At 45.9% G+C, this 18,265-nt stretch overlaps 1 protein-coding gene across 1 annotated transcript in view; it reads left to right on the forward strand.

Annotated features, from left to right (window-relative positions):
- kcna4 (potassium voltage-gated channel, shaker-related subfamily, member 4) overlaps positions 1-18,265 on the forward strand; it is a 37,350-nt gene that overhangs the window by 17,947 nt on the left and 1,138 nt on the right. The gene's annotated exons all lie outside the window — the stretch shown is intronic.

Raw genomic sequence — 18,265 nt, forward strand, 5'->3', positions numbered from 1 at the left:
CCTTCACTCTGCGGTCCAACTCATCCCAAACCATCTCAAATGGGTTGAGGTCAGGTGATTGTGGAAGCCAGGTCATCTGATGCAGCTGGAGGGTTATACACTGTACCGGCAAGATAGAACAGCAGCCTGGTAAGACACGGGGTGGCGGTCTATGTATATTTGTAAACAACAGCTGGTGCACGATATCTAAGGAAGTCTCTAGGTTTTGCTCGCCTGAGGTAGAGTATCTCATGATAAGCTGTAGACCACACTATCTACCTAGAGAGTTCTTTGTAGCTGTCTATTTACCACCACAAACCGATGCTGGCACTAAGACTGCACTCGATGAGCTATATACCGCCATAAGCAAACAGGGAAACACTCATCCAGAGGCGGCGCTCCTAGTGGCCTGGGACTTTAATATAGGGAAACTTAATCCTTTTTACCTAATTTCTACCAGCACGTTAAATGTGCAACCAGAGGGAAAAACTCTAGACCACCTTTACTCCACACACAGAGACACGTACAAAGCTCTCCCTTGCCCTCCTTTTTGGCAAATCTGACCATAATTATATCCTCCTGATTCCTGCTTACATGCTAAATTAAAGCAGGAAGCACCAGGGACTTGGTCAAAAGTGGTCAGATGAAGTAGATGCTAAGCTACAGGACTGTTTTGCTAGCACAGACTGGAATATGTTCCGGGATTCTTCCGATGGCATTGAGGAGTACACCACATCAGTCACTGGCTTAATCAATAAGTGCATCGATGATGTCGTCCCCACAGTGACTGTACGTACATACCCCAACCAGAAGCTTATAAGAAATCCCGCTATTCACTCCGACAAACCATCAGACAGGCAAAGCATCAATACAGGCCTTAGATCGAATCGTACTCCACTTGTTCTGACGCTCGTCGGATGTGGCAGGGCTTGCAAACTATTACAGATTACAAAGGTAAGCACAGCCGAGAGCTGCTCAGTGACACAAGCCTACTATACCAGACGAGCTAAATTACTTCTATGCTCGCTTCGAGGCAAGTAACACTGAAACATGCATGAGAGCATCAGCTGTTCCGGACGACTGTGTGATCACGCTCTCCGCAGCCGATGTGAGTAAAGCAGGTCAACATTTACAAGGCCATCCTGTACTCCCTGTTCACTCATGACTGCACGGCCAGGCACGACTCCAACACCATCAATAAGTTTGCAGATGACACATCAGTGGTAGGCCTGATCACTGACAACGATGAGACAGCCTATAGGGAGGCCCGTGTGATGCAAGGACAACAACCTCTCCCTCAATGTGATCAAGACAAAGGAGATGATTGTGGACTACAGGAAAAGGAAGACTGAGCACTCCCCCATTCTCATCTACGGGGCTGTAGTGGCGCAGATTGAGATCTTCAAGTTCCTTGGCGTCCACATCATCAACAAACTAACATGGTCCAAGCACAACAAGACAGTCGTGAAGAGGGCACGACAAAACCTAGTCCCCTTCCGGAGACTGAAAAGATTTGGCATGGGTCCTCAGATCCTGAAAAGATTCTACAGCTGCACCATCGAGAGCATCCTGACGGGTTGCATCACTGCCTGGTATGGCAATTGCTCGGCCTCCACCGCAAGGCACTACAGAGGGTAGTGTGTATGGCTCCCCCCAGTACATCACTGGGGCCAAGCTTCCTGCCATCCAGGACCTCTATACCAGGCAGTGTCAGAGGAAGGCCCTAACAATTAAGACTAGCCACCCTGGTCATACTTGTTACTTTTATTTATTTTTTAAGGTATTTTTCTTAAAACTGCATTGTTGGTTAAGGGCTTGTAAGTAAGCATTTCCATTATAAGGTCTACTACACCTGTCTACACGGCGCATGTGACAAATACAATTTGATTTGATAATTTGGTTGTAATCCAGAGAGGTTAGAAAAAATGATCTAGATCGTCTATGAGGCTGTGGACGGATCCAAATTGTGGATCTAAAAGAAAACATGAGTCATCAGCATACAATGACACTTTTGTTTTTAAGCCCTGTATTTCTAATCCCTTGATATTATTGTTGGATCTTAAAAGCTAACATTACGATGGCCATAATAAATAGATCTGCCGATTGTGGACAACCTTGTTTTACTCCTCTTGACAGTTTAAAACTTTCTGAGAACTAGCCATTCTTTACTATTTTACACCTAGGGTTACTATACATGATTTATTAAAAAAAATATGACAACTGTGATGAAAACAAGACATTTCGTTACAGATTTATAAATGCCAACAGATCATTTTGTTCATTCGACAAGGTGGGATCTATATGTGTCATGTTTTGTCATTTATTATCTTGTCTTGTCCCTGTGCTTCCCATTCTATTCGTTTCCCTCTGCTGGTCTTATTAGGTTCTTTCCCTCTTTCTATCCCTCTCTCTCTCCCCCTCCCTCTCTCACTCTCTCGCTCTCTCTTCTCTCTATCGTTCCGTTCCTGCTCCCAGCTGTTCCTATTCCCCTAATCAATCATTTAGTCTTCCCACACCTGTTCCCGATCCTTTCCCCTGATTAGAGTCCCTATTTCTTCCTTTGTGTTCCGTTCCTGTCCTGTCGGTTCCTTGTCTAGAATTCACCGTGCTGTGTTTGTGTATCGCCCTGTCGTGTCGTGTTTTCCTCAGATGCTGCGTGGTGAGCAGGTGTCTGAGTCTGTCTGGTTCAAGTGCCTTCCCGAGGCAACCTGCTGTTCACCTGCTGTTCAAGATCGAGTCTCCAGTTTGTCCTCGTCATTTCGAGTGAAAGTTGTGTTTTTTGTTTGTATTTACTTTACTGGATTAAAGACTCTGTTTTCGCCAAGTCGCTTTTGGGTCCTCTTTCACCTGCATGACAGAAGGAACCGACCAAGGAATGGACCCAGCGACTTCAGACGCTCGTTACACTGCCGTCGAGATCCAAGGAGCCATGCTCGGCAGACACGAGCAGGAATTGTCTGCTGCTCGCCATGCCGTGGAGAACCTGGCCGCTCAGGTTTCCGACCTCTCTGGACAGTTCCAGAGTCTACGTCTCGTGCCACCTGTTACTTCCTGGCCTGCCGAGCCTCCAGAACCTAGGGTTAATAACCCACCGTGCTACTCCGGGCAGCCCACTGAGTGCCGCTCCTTTCTCACGCAGTGTGAGATTGTGTTCTCTCTCCAACCCAACACATACTCTAGAGAGAGCTCGGGTTGCTTACGTCATTTCACTCCTTACTGGCCGGGCTCGAGAATGGGGCACAGCTATCTGGGAGGCAAGGGCTGATTGCTCTAACAAGTTCCAGAACTTTAAAGAGGAGATGATTCGGGTTTTTGACCGTTCAGTTTTTGGTAGGGAGGCTTCTAGGGCCCTGGCTTCCTTATGCCAAGGTGAACGGTCCATAACGGATTATTCTATTGAGTTTCGCACTCTTGCTGCCTCTAGTGAGTGGAACGAGCCGGCGCTGCTCGCTCGTTTTCTGGAGGGACTCCACGCAGTGGTTAAGGATGAGATTCTCTCCCGGGAGGTTCCTTCAGATGTGGACTCTTTGATTGCTCTCGCCATCCGCATAGAACGACGGGTAGATCTTCGTCACCGGGCTCGTGGAAGAGAGCTCGCATCAACGGTGTTTCCCTGCTCCGCATCGCAACCATCTCCCTCCTCTGGCTCAGAGTCTGAGCCCATGCAGCTGGGAGGGATTCGCATCTCGACTAAGGAGAGGGAACGGAGGATCACCAACCGCCTGTGCCTCTATTGCGGAGTTGCTGGACATTTTGTTAATTCATGTCCAGTAAAAGCCAGAGCTCATCTGTAAGCGGAGGGCTACAGGTGAGCGCAACTACTCAAGTCTCTCCATCAAAATCCTGTACTACTTTGTCGGTCCATCTACGCTGGACCGGTTCGGGTGCTACATGTAGTGCCTTGATAGACTCTGGGGCTGAGGGTTGTTTCATGGACGAAGCATGGGTTCGGAAACATGACATTCCTTTCAGAGAGTTAGAGAAGCCTACGCCCATGTTCGCCTTAGATGGTAGTCATCTTCCCAGTATCAGATTTGAGACACTACCTTTAACCCTCACAGTATCTGGTAACCACAGTGAGACTATTTTTTTTTGATTTTTCGTTCACCGTTTACACCTGTTGTTTTGGGTCATCCCTGGCTAGTATGTCATAATCCTTCTATTAATTGGTCTAGTAATTCTATCCTATCCTGGAACGTTTCTTGTCATGTGAAGTGTTTAATGTCTGCCATCCCTCCCGTTTCTTCTGTCCCTACTTCTCAGGAGGAACCTGGCGATTTGACAGGAGTGCCGGAGGAATATCATGATCTGCGCACGGTCTTCAGTCGGTCCCGAGCCAACTCCCTTCCTCCTCACCGGTCGTATGATTGTAGTATTGATCTCCTTCCGGGGACCACTCCTCCTCGGGGTAGACTATACTCTCTGTCGGCTCCCGAACGTAAGGCTCTCGAGGATTATTTGTCTGTGTCTCTTGACGCCGGTACCATAGTGCCTTCTTCCTCTCCGGCCGGGGCGGGGTTCTTTTTGTTAAGAAGAAGGACGGTACTCTGCGCCCCTGCGTGGATTATCGAGGGCTGAATGACATAACGGTTAAGAATCGTTATCCGCTTCCCCTTATGTCATCAGCCTTCGAGATTCTGCAGGGAGCCAGGTGCTTTACTAAGTTGGACCTTCGTAACGCTTACCATCTCGTGCGCATCAGAGAGGGGGACGAGTGGAAAACGGCGTTTAACACTCCGTTAGGGCATTTTGAGTACCGGGTTCTGCCGTTTGGTCTCGCCAATGCGCCAGCTGTTTTTCAGGCATTAGTTAATGATGTTCTGAGAGACATGCTGAACATCTTTGTTTTTGTCTATCTTGACGATATCCTGATTTTTTCTCCGTCACTCGAGATTCATGTTCAGCACGTTCGACGTGTTCTACAGCGCCTTTTAGAGAATTGTCTCTACGTAAAGTCTGAGAAGTGCTCTTTTCATGTCTCCTCCGTTACTTTTCTCGGTTCCGTTATTTCCGCTGAAGGCATTCAGATGGATTCCGCTAAGGTCCAAGCTGTCAGTGATTGGCCCGTTCCAAGGTCACGTGTCGAGTTGCAGCGCTTTTTAGGTTTCGCTAATTTCTATCGGCGTTTCATTCGTAATTTCGGTCAAGTTGCTGCCCCTCTCACAGCTCTTACTTCTGTCAAGACGTGTTTTAAGTGGTCCGGTTCCGCCCAGGGAGCTTTTGATCTTCTAAAAGAACGTTTTACGTCCGCTCCTATCCTCGTTACTCCTGACGTCACTAGACAATTCATTGTCGAGGTTGACGCTTCAGAGGTAGGCGTGGGAGCCATTCTATCCCAGCGCTTCCAGTCTGACGATAAGGTTCATCCTTGCGCTTATTTTTCTCATCGCCTGTCGCCATCTGAGCGCAACTATGATGTGGGTAACCGTGAACTGCTCGCCATCCGCTTAGCCCTAGGCGAATGGCGACAGTGGTTGGAGGGGGCGACCGTTCCTTTTGTCGTTTGGACAGACCATAAGAACCTTGAGTACATCCGTTCTGCCAAACGACTTAATGCCCGTCAAGCTCGTTGGGCGTTGTTTTTCGCTCGTTTCGAGTTTGTGATTTCTTACCGTCCGGGTAGCAAGAACACCAAGCCTGATGCCTTATCCCGTCTGTTTAGTTCTTCTGTGGCTTCTACTGATCCCGAGGGGATTCTTCCTTATGGGCGTGTTGTCGGGTTAACAGTCTGGGGAATTGAAAGACAGGTTAAGCAAGCACTCACGCACACTGCGTCGCCGCGCGCTTGTCCTAGTAACCTCCTTTTCGTTCCTGTTTCCACTCGTCTGGCTGTTCTTCAGTGGGCTCACTCTGCCAAGTTAGCTGGTCATCCCGGTGTTCGAGGCACTCTTGCGTCTATTCGCCAGCGCTTTTGGTGGCCGACTCAGGAGCGTGACACGCGCCGTTTCGTGGCTGCTTGTTCGGACTGCGCGCAGACTAAGTCGGGTAACTCTCCTCCTGCCGGTCGTCTCAGACCGCTCCCCATTCCTTCTCGACCATGGTCTCACATCGCCCTAGACTTCATTACCGGTCTGCCTTTGTCTGCGGGGAAGACTGTGATTCTTACGGTTGTCGATAGGTTCTCTAAGGCGGCACATTTCATTCCCCTCGCTAAACTTCCTTCCGCTAAGGAGACGGCACAAATCATTATCGAGAATGTATTCAGAATTCATGGCCTCCCGTTAGACGCCGTTTCAGACAGAGGCCCGCAATTCACGTCACAGTTTTGGAGGGAGTTCTGTCGTTTGATTGGTGCGTCCGTCAGTCTCTCTTCCGGGTTTCATCCCCAGTCTAACGGTCAAGCAGAGAGGGCCAATCAGACGATTGGTCGCATACTACGCAGCCTTTCTTTCAGAAACCCTGCGTCTTGGGCAGAACAGCTCCCCTGGGCAGAATACGCTCACAATTCGCTTCCTTCGTCTGCTACCGGGTTATCTCCGTTTCAGAGTAGTCTGGGTTACCAGCCTCCTCTGTTCTCATCCCAGCTTGCCGAGTCCAGCGTTCCCTCCGCTCAAGCGTTTGTCCAACGTTGTGAGCGCACCTGGAGGAGGGTGAGGTCTGCACTTTGCCGTTACAGGGCACAGACTGTGAGAGCCGCCAATAAACGCAGGATTAAGAGTCCAAGGTATTGTTGCGGCCAGAGAGTGTGGCTTTCCACTCGCAACCTTCCTCTTACGACAGCTTCTCGTAAGTTGACTCCGCGGTTCATTGGTCCGTTCCGTGTCTCCCAGGTCGTCAATCCTGTCGCTGTGCGACTGCTTCTTCCGCGACATCTTCGTCGCGTCCATCCTGTCTTCCATGTCTCCTGTGTCAAGCCCTTTCTTCGCACCCCGTTCGTCTTCCCTCCCCCCTCCCGTCCTTGTCGAGAGCGCACCTATTTACAAGGTACATAAGATCATGGACATGCGTTCTCGGGGACGGGGTCACCAATACTTAGTGGATTGGGAGGGTTACGGTCCTGAGGAGAGGAGTTGGGTTCCGTCTCGGGACGTGCTGGACCGTTCACTCATTGATGATTTCCTCCGTTGCCGCCAGGATTCCTCCTCGAGTGCGCCAGGAGGCGCTCGGTGAGTGGGGGTACTGTCATGTTTTGTCATTTATTATCTTGTCTTGTCCCTGTGCTTCCCATTCTATTCGTTTCCCTCTGCTGGTCTTATTAGGTTCTTTCCCTCTTTCTATCCCTCTCTCTCCCCCTCCCTCTCTCACTCTCTCGCTCTCTCTTCTCTCTATCGTTCCGTTCCTGCTCCCAGCTGTTCCTATTCCCCTAATCAATCATTTAGTCTTCCCACACCTGTTCCCGATCCTTTCCCCTGATTAGAGTCCCTATTTCTTCCTTTGTGTTCCGTTCCTGTCCTGTCGGTTCCTTGTCTAGAATTCACCGTGCTGTGTTTGTGTATCGCCCTGTCGTGTCGTGTTTTCCTCAGATGCTGCGTGGTGAGCAGGTGTCTGAGTCTGTCTGGTTCAAGTGCCTTCCCGAGGCAACCTGCTGTTCACCTGCTGTTCAAGATCGAGTCTCCAGTTTGTCCTCGTCATTTCGAGTGAAAGTTGTGTTTTTTGTTTGTATTTACTTTACTGGATTAAAGACTCTGTTTTCGCCAAGTCGCTTTTGGGTCCTCTTTCACCTGCATGACAATATGTGTCAATAAAATGAATCATGCAATAAATGGCGGTGGAAAGATAACCATCATATCGAGGTAAACTTGGTGTGTGATTTTCCCACTACGACTCAGGAAAGCATGCAGTTTATTAGGCTACAGATGAAATAAGTTATGATAAAATGTACAGGCTGGTGAAAGTGCACAGTGATCTTGATGTTTCTTCCAATATATATTGAGGGTCTTATTCTGGTGACATGATGATCGATGCTTGACTGCCGTTTGACAAATACAAATATTCTTTTATCCATAATAATCTCATCATGTACACTAGAATATCCGCACAGTCTACCCACACTGTATCTGCCAGCTGTTGGCTAGAGCACACGTGACAAGACCAGAGTAGGCACATTTGCTGTTTAACGCAACAGTTTGTGACAAAACTAACGGTAGAGTTCAAAATGCAACATAAATACATTGAGGTTTCATTTGGTACATTAAAACTTAAGAGAAAAAGTACATTTTGTGTGCACCACGTCATCACACACAGTTTTTTTTATCCGCAACAAGTCAGTTTGTTGGAAACACACCACTAGTGGGAAAATGTGCATATTTCCTTGTGTGTGATCACACATGCAACTAAGTCAATGACTTTAATTGGCTGATGCGCATTTTGAGACGGATAAAAGGTTTAAACTTCAACTATTTCTAATGTTCGCAAGTATGGCCCCAAAGATTATTGTTGATTCATTTGATGCATTGGCGGTGTCGAAGGTATAAAGGTATAACTACATTGGAGCTGTTAAATCGGCGAGCAGCTGCTCTTGTGATAAATGTCACGAAGCCACACCCGTCCCACTCGCATGAGAAGTTCAGAACGAGAAAGTGTAGGCTATATAGAAATAATGATGCTCAAATTGGGTTGATTCCCACCGTTCAGAGTTAGCTAGCTGAACGGTTGAGTGTCCTATCTAGATAGATAGCGAACGGCACCACACATGTCAAAGGTAGCAACCTTTGGTGTTAAGCCGACATTCGTTTTGTTTGGCTAACAGGAGCGGGGCTGTTTCTTCAAAGTTGTTAACCCACCATTGAATCACCATCCCCCTTTTGATTCCCTTGTAAAAGATAAGCCTAGCAGTGCATTTTCCCTCAAGTTACTTGGTTTAAACACAGTGGGCACATGGTATTAACACGCATTGGCTTGGCTAGCTACCTATGGTGGTGGTTATAGCCAGCTAATTAGGTAGCATCACTCTTAGATCTATATACTTTCAGGTTAGTGAAAGTAGAATGACTTTATTTCCCACTCCCTTGGTGAATAAAGCTCTCTTTTTCTCCTTACCTGACTTCCATCTAATGTTACCTCGTCCAACTTACCTGTTGAATTATCAGCTTGTGGTGCGGGTATCCATCGCTCCCCCACCGGTCGAAACGAGATGTCAACCGGTTTAACGACCAAGTCATCAGGGAAGGGGGGAGAGAAAGCAACGCAAGGCTAACAAGGCTTGTCCTGGCAATTTCAGCAGTTACATGACATTCTGATTCCCATCAGTTATGTGCTGCCTGCCTCGGTATGGGCCACACTATGGCATTTTTTTGTGGACCACGCTTGATGTGCACATTGCGCCCAGCTGGGTCCAGGTGACCTTAAATGTAGCGCAAGGTACATGGAAAGGGAAACCTCCTACTAGGGGAGTGGCGACTTCATCCTGAAGTTGTCGAGGAGGTGTGGGGACATTACGGCAGTGCTCTGCCGTCGATCTGTAGGCATCGCAGGACAATGCACACTGTCGCTTGTTCTCCGCGATGAGAGATCACTGCACTCCTCTACAGTGCTTCTGTACTCTGTTTTTTAAACGTTTTAAAAATGTATTTAACCTTTATTTAACTAGGCAAGTCAGTTAAGAACAAATTCTTATTTACAATGACGGCCTACACCGGCCAAACCCTAACCCGGGACTCCCAATCATGACCGGTTGTGATACAGCCCAGGATCGAATCAGGGTCTGGAGTGACGCCTCTAGCACTGAGATGCAGTGCCTTAGACCGCTGCGCCAATAGCCTTTCCTCCCATGGGCCTGTCCCTCACCCCCCGGGACTCACCGCCTGGTTCGTTGTTTTATAAAGGTATCCGTCCGGTCTCCAAGCCACTTGCTGCTGGTTTTGAACCCCTGGAGACGGTGCATCAACCTCTTAAGGAGCCCCCTCCTTTTTTTCAATTTTCACCAAAAGTGATATACCCAAATCTAACTGCCTGTAGCTCAGGCCCTAAAGCAAGGATATGCATATTCTTGGTACCATTTATAAGGAAACATTTTGAGTTTGTGGAAATGTGAAAGGAATGTAGGAGAATATAACACAATAGATCTGGTAAAAGATAAGACAAAGAAAAAAAAACGTTCAAAGACTTTTGTATTTTTTCGTACCATAATTTTTGAAATGCAAGAGAAAGGCCATAATGTATTATTCCAGCAGGGGTGCAATTTAGATTTTGGCAACTAGATGGCAGCGGTGTATGTGCAAAGTTTTAGACTTATCCAATGAGCCATTGTATTTCTGTAAAACAAAATGTATCAAGACTGCCCAAATATGCCTAACTTGTTTATTAATTGTGCACTCTCCTCCAACAATAGCATGGTATTCTTTCACTGTAATAGCTGTAAATTGGACAGTGCAGTTAGATTAAAAAGAATGTAAGCTTTCTGCCAATATCAGATATGTCTATGTCCTGGGAAATGTTCTTGTTGCTTACAACCTCGTGCTAATCGCATTAGCCTACGTTAGCTCAACCGTATCGTGTAAGGGACACTGATCCCGAAGAAGTTTTAATTAAGACTCTATCTTATAAGATGGTACTGTTGTTCACCGTGGCCACTGAGCATGTTTGCAACCTTCATGTTGGTCACAGTTTGCCCACAACTACTCCAAGGTTACAATATGCCCTAAATGACAAATAGTAGTCAAGCCATTAATCTCTTTCCCTTCTATCCGCTGCCATTCTCTTCCCCAGAGCAGCGGCGCCTGTACACATTGTGTCCACTGTAAACCCTGCACATCGACATGGACAGGATGAGGCCATTCCGGGGGTGTGACCAACTGTTAGTTTGCTTTACCAAACCTGCTCGGGGTAGGGCTTTGTCCAAACAACGCCTTTCCCCCTGGGTAGTGGAGGCTATCACCAAGGCCTACAGTTGTCAGGGACTGCAGTCTCCCCTGGGTGTCAAGGTGCTTTCCACTAGAGAAATTGCTACGTCATGGACACTGTTCAGGGGTATCTCCGTCTCTGAGATTTGTTTGGCGGCTAGTTGGGCTTCCCATCACACCTTTGGGAGGTTCTATCGTCTGTATATCACTGCGCCCTTCTTGGCACACACAGACCTCAGCGCGGGAGCTGAGTAGGATAGATCAGGTACATTACTATAGTTGAAGTCAGAGGTTGGAGTCATTAAAACTCATTTTTCAACCACTCCGCAAATTTCTTGTAACAAACTATAGTTTTGGCGGTAAAGTCGGTAAAGACATCTACTTTGTGCATGACACAAGTCATTTTTCCAACAATTGTTTACAGACAGATTACTTCACTTATAATTCACTGTATCACAAGTCCAGTGGGTCAGAACTTTGCATACACTAAGTTGACTGTGCCTTTGAACAGCTTGGAAAATTCCAGAAAATTATGTCATGGCTTTAGAAGCTTCTGATAGGCTAATTGACATCTTTTGAGTCAATTGGAAGTTTACCTGTGGATGTATTTCAAGGCCTACTTTCAAACTCAGTGCCTCTTTGCTTGACATCATAGGGAAATCAAAAATCAGCCAAGACCTCAGAAAACAAATTGTAGATGTCCACAAGTCTGGTTCATCCTTGGGAGCAATTTCCAAATGCCTGAAGGTCCCACGTTCATCTCTACAAACAATAGTATGCCAGTATAAACACCATGGGACCACGCAGCCATCATACCGCTCAGGAAGGAGATGCGTTCTGTCTCCTAGAGATGAACGTACCTTGGTGTTCGAAAAGTGCAAATTAATCCCAGAACAACAGCAAAGGACCTTGACAAACAATCAGCATTCATCACGCTTTCATCTCAGGTGCAACATCGGAGAAGAATGTTGTTGGTGTTGCAGATTCCCGAAAGTAGGAAGTAATGTTGTGAATAAAATGTCACAGGGAAAACATTCTTTTAAGCTATTATTTGATTCTCCTCTTGCCAGGAAATACTTTTTTCCTTTTTTATTATTGTTATTTGGAGCAGTTTGTGTGATAGTGCTGCAGCTCGAAGAGAGCCCAAGCATGGCCTTTTCCACAGCAATTTAAAAAGGAGCTGCTACAGTGTTACTGCGGTTACATCGTTCCTTGGAAAGCTATGTTTGGAAGTTAGCTTGCCAATAGTTTAAAATGTCTCATATTTGAAGTTAGAACTTCTGAAATGATTACTCCTATTACCAGGCTGGTATTTAATGTGGTTTATTATGAGATGATTATAATAGATTTAAGTGGGGTTATTCATGCTCATGATAACGGCATATTTTTTTGTGAGCTATTATCCTGTATAAAGTATAAGGCAACGTAGAAGCAGTACAGACAAGCAGTACACAGGGGAGAAACATCAGAATAAAATAAAAAACTAAGAATAAGTAAAGTGAAGAATCAAAAAGAAAACACAAAACAAATAACTGTATCATAATGCAATATACCTGCAGGTTTTAAGTAAACTGTTACCAAAGTGGAATTTGTGGTATTGTGCTTAAGGACATATTTATGGCATCAGCTTTGGTTCTGAAGTCGTTGAGCACACCGATCCACCCCTCTTTGCATGCTGATAGGCTCCTGTTTGACCTTGTGCCCTTGGCAAAATATTCATATCAATCTCTGTCAGAGTAAAGGGACTGACGATAGGTATTTTAGCCCTGCATTTCCATCGCTAGTCTCCTTCAGTCCTGTACTTACTGCAAATAAAGAGTTCCTTTTCAACAAAATGTAAAGGAAACCCTTAAAGGGAAAGTCCAGTCAGAGATATATGTTGCTCCTCACATTTATTGGTATATTTGATATCATTTATTATGTATGTTTCAAATCAAATTGTATTTGTCAGATGCTTTGTAAATGAAATACTTACTTACAGGCCCTACCCAACAATGCAGAGAGAGAGAGAAAAATAGACATATGTTAACACGAGGAAGCAGTACCGAGTCGATGTGCAGGGGTACGAGGTAATTGAGGTAGATATGTACATACTGATAGGGGTAAAGAAAATAGGCAAGAGGATAGATAATAAACAGTAACAGTAGCGCATATGATGAGCCAAAATAGTTAGTCCAAAAAGCGTCCATGCAAATAGTTAAAGAGTTAACCGTTAGCTACCCGGACTATTTAGTAATTATATGGCTTGGAGGTAGAAGCTGTTCAGGGTCCTGCTGGTTCCAGACTTGTTGTATTGGTGCCGCTGGCCGTGCGGTAGCAGAGAGAATGGTCTACGACTTGGGTGGCTGAAGTCTCTGACAATTTTTAGGGCCATCCTCTGACACCACCTGGTATACAGGTCCTGGATGGCAGGGAGCTTGGCCCCAGTGATGTACTGTGCTGTCCGTACTACCTTCTGTAGCGCCTTGCGGTCGGATTCCAGGCAGTTGCCACAACAACAGTCAAAATGCTCTCAAAGGTGCAGCCAAAGAACATTTTAAGGATCTGAGGGCCCATGCCAAATATTTTCAGCCTCCTGAGGGGGAAAAGGCATGGTTGTGCCTTCTTCACAACTGTGTTGGTGTGTGTGGACCATGATAATTTCTTAGTGATGCGAATGCCAAGGAATTTGAAGCTCTCAACCTGCTCCACTACAGCCCGTCGATGTGGATAGGGGCATGCTTGCCCCTCCGTTTCCTGTAATCCACGATCAGCTCCTTTGTCTTGATGACGTTGCGGGAAAGGTTGTTGTGCTGGCACCACACTACCAGATCTCTGACCTCCTCACTGTAGGCTGTCTCATAGTCGTTGGTGATCAGACTTACCACAGTCGTGTCCTTTGCAAACTTAATGATGATGTTGGAGTCGTACGCGGCCACGGAGTTGTGAGTGAACAGGGAGTATAGGAGAGGACTAAGCACGCACCCCTGAGGGGTCTCTGTGTTGAGGGTCAGCATTGTGGATGTGTTGTTGCCTACCCTCACCATCTGGGGCTCAACCCGTCAGGAAGTCCAGGATCCAATTGCAGAGGGAGGCAACTTAGTGGTGAGCTTGGAGGGCGCTATGGTGTTGAACGCTGAGATGTAGTCAATGAACAGCATTCTCATGTCGGTGTTCCTTTTGTCCAGGTGGGAAAGGGCAGTGTGGAGTGCAACAGAGATTGTATTATCGTTGGATCTGTTGTGGCAGTATGTGAACTGGAGTGGGTCCAGGGTGTCTGGGATGTTGGTGTTGATGTGAGCCGTTATCAGCCTTTCAAAGCATTTCATGGCTACAGATGTGAGTGCTACACTGCGATAGTCATTTAGACAGGTTACCTTGGTGTTCTTGGGCACAGGGACTATGGTGGTCTGCTTGAAACATGTAGGTATTACAGAGTGGGTCAGGGAGAGTTTGAGAATGTAACTGAAGACACTAGCCAGGTGGCCAGCACATGCTCTGAGTACGCGTCTTGGTAATCCGTCTGACCTTGTGAATGTTAACCTTTTTAAAGATCTTTCTTACATCGGCTATGGAAAGGGTGTTCACACATTCGTCTGGAACAGCTGGTGTCCTCATGCATGATTCAGTGTTGCTAACCTTGAAGCGAGCATAGAATCATTTTAGCTCGTTGGTAGGCTTGCGTCAATGGACAGCTCGCAGCTGGGTTTCTATTTGTAATCCGTGGTCATTTGCAAGCCCTGCCACATCCGACAAGCTTCAGAGCCATTGTAGTTGAATACGATCTTGGTCCCGAATTGATGGCTTGGGGGTAGAAGCTGGCCTGTTTGATGGTTCGTCGGACGGCGTAGCAGGATAACTTATACGCGTTCGGATTAGTGTCCCACACCTTGAAAGTGGCAGCTCTAGTCTTTAGCTCAGTGTGGATGTTGCCTGTAATCCATGGCTTCTGGTTGGGATATGTACGTACTGTCACTATGGGGACTACGTCGTTGATACACTTAATGAAGCATTAATGAAGCAGGTGACTGATGTTGTAAACTCCTCAATGCTATCGGATGAATCCCGGGAACATATTCCAGTCTGTGCTAGCGAAACCGTCCTGTTGCTTAGCATCTGCTTCATCGTACCACTTCTGTATTGAGCACGTCACTGGTACTTCCTGTTTGAGATTTTACTTGCATGCAGGAATCAGAAGGATAGAGTTATGGTCAGATTTGCCAAAGGGAGGGAGAGCCTTGTATGCTTTTCTGTGTGTGTGGAGTAAAGGTGATCTAGAGTTTTGTCGCCTCTAGTTGCACAGATGACATGCTGATAAACATTTGGTAAAACAAATGTTAGTTTCCATGCATTAAAATCACCGGCCACGAGAGGCGTCGCCTCTGGATGTGCATTTTCTTGTTTGCTTTAGGCCATATGCAGCTCATTGAGTGCGGCGTTAGTGCCAGCATCGGTTTGTCACATACAACACTTAAGGAACACAGAGAAAAATACAAAGTAGTCTGTAATGTCAGAGGTTTACGTTCCCTCTCCTCTACCTATTCAGGGGAATAGTTTTAAGTGTTGTCATCAACAATGATGGTATATCATGGCAGGGGATACAGTAGCTGTATGATAGCATTGTGGACGCGCAATTAGCTCAATTGAGACTGGGATTTCCACTTTTAATTTACGCTAACTCCTGTGGCAGTATTGAAGATTTAAGACACATAAACAATAGTGAATACACTCATAAAACTCATTATAATGGCATGTTTAACCATTGTATACATTTGAAAGTTGTGCCTTCCCTGTATAGACAGGGGAGATACTGAATAATCCATTGTATAATTTACACTAGCTATTTTTATTTTATTTTACCTTTATTTAACCAGGCAAGTCAGTTAAGAACACATTCTTATTTTCAATGACAGCCTGGGAACAGTGGGTTAACTGCCTGTTCAGGGGCAGAGCGACAGATTTGTACCTTGTCAGCTCGGGGGTTTGAACTCGCAACCTTCCAGTTACTAGTCCAACGCTCCAACCACTAGGCTACGCTGCAACCTGTGAAAAGCTAGTCCTTTTGCTACTCATATGTTCCTACGTTCTATGTTCTACTCCTAGAGCCTGTTCTATGAAGCGAGTAGTACACAGCGTTGTACCAGATCTTCAGTTTCTTGGCAATTTTTCGCAAGAATAGACTGACGAGTTTCAGAAGAAAGTACTTTGTTTCTGGCCATTTTGAGCCTGTAATCGAACCCACAAATGCTGATGCTCCAGATACTCAACTCGTCTAAAGAAGGACAGTTTTTTGCTTCTTTAATCAGCACAGTTTTCAGCTGTGCTAACATAATTGCAAAAGGGTTTTCTGATGATCAATTAGCCTTTTAAAATGACCAACTTGGATTAGCTAACACAATGTGTGTCACACCCTGACCATAGTTTGCTTTGTATGTTTCTATGGTTTGTTTGGTCAAGGTGTGATCTGAGTGGGCATTCTATGTTGTGTGTCTAGTTTGTCTGCTTCTGTGTTTGGCCTGATATAGTTCTCAATCAGAGGCAGGGGTTAGTAATTGTCTCTGATTGGAAACCATATTTAGGTAGCCTGTTTGGTGTTGGGTTTTGTGGGTGATTGTCTCCTGTGTCAGTGTTTGTACCACACAGGACTGGTTTTGGGTTTTCACATGTATTGTTTTGTAGTTTGTTCATGTATAGTTTTTCTTATTAAAAAACCATGAACTTCAACCACGCTGTGTATTGGTCCGCCTCTCCTTCGACACAAGAAAACCGTTACAATGTGCCATTGGAACACAGGAGTGATGGTTGCTTATAATGGGCCTCAGTACGCCTATGTAGCTATTCCATAAAGAATCTGCCGTTTCCAGCTACAATAGCCATTTACAACATTAACAATGTCGACACTGTATTTCTGACCAATTTGATGTTATTTTAATGGACAAAAGATGTGCTTTTCTTTTAAAAAATTAGGACATTTCTGTGACCCCAAACTTTTTAAAACCGCACTCTGTGCCATAAAGTGTCATAAAGTAATCATAAAATAGCCGTAAAGTCATCAGAATAAACTCCCCACAACACTCTCTATAGCTTACTGTATGTTTCACTTATTAAAAGCTAACGATTGTTGACACCTGAATTCAACAAAATGCAGCAGGAGAATGTGAAGGAGTTTCATGTGTTGTCTGTACGTGTCAATATGGGAGCCTATTTCTACTTAGTTGTTCTGGCTTCAGTGTTGTAAAATGAGACAGCCGGACATGTCACATAAATGCAATGCTAATTCAGTTATTTCGGAGAGCAACCTAAGGACAGACATGACTCTCCTTGAACTTGATCGTTCACAACACAACCACTCAGTAAGACAGTTGTAATTGCCTCGTCTCTGACATAGCTTGGAGTTAACACAGAACGTCTGGGTCTAGGCCTAGATGGTGTGAGAAATCTGGGAATCCTGCAATTGCTGATATACTGAAACACCAGCTATTTCATTCAAAGAAGACGGCTGTCTTGAATTGAGAATGTCTTTACTATTAAATAAATACACATGAAATTAGGTACATTTACATTACACAGAAAAGGACGAAAAAAGCTATGGAATTGTACTGCTAATTCATTCAATGTCTCATATATAGATATTACGAGACGTGTCCATGTTCACAATATACTCTGGGCAATAAAAAATAACTTTAATACATTTCATCGATCCAAATGTTTAAATCTGGGTTTATTTTCCCAATGAGGCCCGAGCCTCAGAGGGAGCATGAGGTTCACCAGTAGTGGAACTGACGGCGGCAGGATGCCACGACACACCCCTCCATGTTGTCCTCCAGTTCCCACCCCTGGCACTGGCAGTCCAGGTTAATGTTTTGGAACTACACGACACACCCCTCCATGTTGGCCTCCAGTTGCCACCCCTAGCACTGGCAGTCCAGGTTAATGTTTTGGAACTACACGACACACCCCTCCATGTTGGCCTCCAGTTGCCACCCCTAGCACTGGCAGTCCAGGTTAATGTTTTGGAACTACACGACACACCCCTCCATGTTGGCCTCCAGTTCCCACCCCTGGCACTGGCAGTCCAGGTTAATGTTTTGGAACTACACGACACACCAGTCCATGTTGGCCTCCAGTTCCCACCCCTGGCACTGGCAGTCCAGGTTAATGTTTTGGAACTACACGACACACCCCTCCATGTTGGCCTCCAGTTCCCACCCCTGGCACTGGCATTCCAGGTTAATGTTTTGGAACTACACGAGGTGTTTGGCCCCGAGCTGAACTGCGTGCAAAAAGCGTGTCAGGGACCCAATAACTCAGACTTAATGGCTGAGCTAGGGCGATTGTTATCTGTTGTGGTATGCTGTAGATATTCCACTGGACCTAATAAAGAAGCGACTGCAGGGTATTGGTACCCATGAGATTCTAATACGGGAATGGTTTCATGTTCATAAACGCTGACACCACCTGCTAACCTGATAGATATTGTACATGCTGTATTGATAACCTGGAATGATAAGCTGGTATTTGTAGAT

Source organism: Oncorhynchus gorbuscha, linkage group LG05 (assembly GCF_021184085.1).
Source record: "Oncorhynchus gorbuscha isolate QuinsamMale2020 ecotype Even-year linkage group LG05, OgorEven_v1.0, whole genome shotgun sequence".
In the NCBI taxonomy this organism is placed as follows: Eukaryota; Metazoa; Chordata; class Actinopteri; order Salmoniformes; family Salmonidae; genus Oncorhynchus; species Oncorhynchus gorbuscha.